The sequence below is a fragment of the Notothenia coriiceps genome, unplaced genomic scaffold (genome assembly GCF_000735185.1).
Source record: "Notothenia coriiceps isolate Sejong01 unplaced genomic scaffold, NC01 NC01_scaffold00021499, whole genome shotgun sequence".
Classification (NCBI taxonomy): domain Eukaryota; kingdom Metazoa; phylum Chordata; class Actinopteri; order Perciformes; family Nototheniidae; genus Notothenia; species Notothenia coriiceps.
Window position 1 is genome coordinate 53,064 of NW_011354200.1, and position 2,836 is coordinate 55,899.

General features: G+C 35.3%; 1 long non-coding RNA gene across 1 annotated transcript; it reads right to left on the reverse strand.

The window, feature by feature from the left end:
- Window positions 1–1,167: 1,167 nt before the first annotated feature.
- Window positions 1,168–2,486, reverse strand: LOC104953299 (uncharacterized). Its single transcript, XR_799209.1, has 2 exons — window positions 2,276–2,486; window positions 1,168–1,232 (listed from the first exon to the last, which is right to left on the reverse strand). It is a non-coding gene; the product is annotated as an uncharacterized lncRNA (long non-coding RNA).
- Window positions 2,487–2,836: the final 350 nt, after the last annotated feature.

Here is a 2,836-nt window from a genome sequence, read left to right on the forward strand (position 1 = left end):
CCATATTCTCTTCTTTCTTCTTTCTTTCCCTCTTCTTCTCTTCATTCTTCTCTTTCTCTTCTTCTATAAAATGAATTCATATCAAACACAAGTAGTAAAAGGAATTATGAATTATGTTGGATTATACAGTTGTATTTTATACATTTGTAGTAAAAATAGATTATAAATTTAATTGTGTATGAATCCTGAATGGCGCAAGACATCTTCCAAAATCAAGTCAGTCGCTCCTAGATTAACGAATGTCATAACCTCGAAAACCTGGCATGGACTTATTTTGTAATCTTTAGCATCCATACTGCTATCTTAACATACGCCCTGAACTGTTGGTTCAGTTCTGTTAAACTATTTCTCTTTGCTGGATGCAAGATCTTGATTTCAATTATTAAGCATGCTTCACAATAGATAACACAAGAAATAATGTTGATACTCCGATTATGAACTTATTTGATCTTGTTTATTGTAGGGCAGGGGTGTCTGCCAAGCTCAAGCCCGGGGGCCAAATTCGGCCCGCGACTACATTTATATGGCAAAGAATATAATATGTTTTTATACAGACTACTTTACAGAAAGCACGTTGGCCCATGAAACTAATGTCCCACAAAGCATCTCAAATTAGATTATTCTCAGAACTTAGATTTTTTTCAAAATGTTACTATTTTTGTGGTTTTTCCAGAATTTGGCTTTTTTTTTTAAAATGAATTTTGTTGACATTCTCACTGGAAGAGGCCTTGAATTCTTGTCCAACTTTCTACTTTCCAGACATAGTTAATTATGACGTTTTTACCCTATTCCTCATAATAATCTAATCAGAGGCGCAAAAATCTCTATAATACATTATTTTATATATAGTAAATATTTACATATGTATTTTATATGTCTATAAAATCTTAAAGTTTACCAACCGGCCCTTGAGTTCAACCTATAAGTGCTGATGTGGCCTCTATCGTTATGATTGGAAATTTGATGTTGAACCTCTGTGTTGTGTGTTGTTGTGTGTGTTTGTTGTGTGTGTGTGTGTGTGTCTGGTGTGTGTGTGTGTGTGATGTGTGTGTGTGTTGTGTGTGTGTGTGTGTGTGTGTGTGTGGTGTGTGTGTGTGGTGTGTTGTGTGTGTGTATGTGTGTGTGTAGTGTGTGTGTGTGTGTGCGTACACAAACCTCAACACTTTGTTCGTCCATTTCGGCCACTTTGAAGTTTGTGATCTCTACAACGAATCAATGAGTGAGCTGCTGGTCTAAAACAAAAAAGCATTGTTAAAATAAGCTAAATCTTAGAAAAGACAACTTAAACTGATCTTAATTTAAAGAAAAGAGGAATAGTTTTGGCGAAAACTAAAAAAGGTACCATGGGGTACAGGAATCCGTTTTGGTTTCAAGACCATGGTTCATGGAGGATACCAAAAAAGTCCTAGGAAGACAAGGTAAACTTAACTATGTGCATTTAAAAATAAAAAAGAGGAATAGTTTCGGCAAAAACTAAAAAGGTACCATGGGGTCAGATTATAATTTTCCAAAGGGGGGTTCGTTCAGATGTGTGTATCTCACACTGCACTGTAACTGTAATTCATGCATCTTTGCTTTTAAATGAGTGTTTTTAAATACCATTTAATAATATGTTTCTTAATACTATTAATGTCCTTCATTGTTGTAAAGCACTATGAATTGCCTTGTGTTGAAATATAAATAAAATTGCCTTACTTTCAGTTGTGGTTTAAACATGTTAGGGTTTACACTTAAATGTACATTTTAAATGTTAGTATGTTCTGCTGAACTGCTACATGCAGACTGCAATATAGGCCTGGAATACAAATGCAAGTCTGAATCATTTAATTCTTTAGTTTGGGCATAAACTATTCAACATGTAAATAATGTATCTACTATCTGAAATCTACAGTTTTGATCTGTTAGCCAATATTGAATAAAAGAAGAAACACATAAATATTGCAGGTGATTCCGAATGTGTTCTCGGTAGTGTATATAAAAGCATTTGCTCCGACCTTAAATATATGTAAATGTAATTTTCTTTATTAAAGTTACAAATTCACAAAACATATCAGAACCGTTAGCTTGAGCCCAACTAACATCCAACAGAAAAGGCCTAGCATCAGCAGACACACTGACAGCTAGCTTATCTTCCCCGAACAGTGAAGACATTAGCTTTCTTTGCTCCTATTAACATAAACTAGCGGGGTTGACCTGAATAATGAGAAAACTAAAAATAGTAATAATTAATGTGATGCTAGCTAGCTTGCAGCCATTAGCAAGGTGGCTCACTTACCTTCCCAGACTCGTCTGTCCCACCTGAGAAACGAACAGTTGAACTACATTATCTATCCTAGCACACAGTTGGCATTGTGTCCGCTGGATTAGCTGCCACAAAACATGTACATATGTCTAGCTGCGGCCGTGTAAAGGTACAAGTAACGTTGAAAAAGCCTTTTTTTGGGCTGTAAATTGAAGATGTAGCGGTCGCGCTTGATGTTAAGCTGTCCCCTAGCAATAACCAATCAACGAGCTCCTACTTCTTCTTCGCTGGACTTTATTTGGTTTTTGTTTGTCAGACTGCTTGAGGGATATTGTCGCCACCTGCTGGACAGGCTGCAGAACTACAGAGGATATTTAGTTTTTATGTTTTTTGGTTGAAAAATGTCTCTTGTAAAAGTATTGAGGCCAGAAAAAACAAGAGTAAATAATTAATTATAATAAATTAATGTCGTCATTTCATACCTAAACGTCCATTGCATTTTATTGAGCTCATTATTACATTCCACCACTGACATCAAAGTTTGGTAATACAATATTTTGGAAATAGCACGATTATTATTAATTATTATGACCC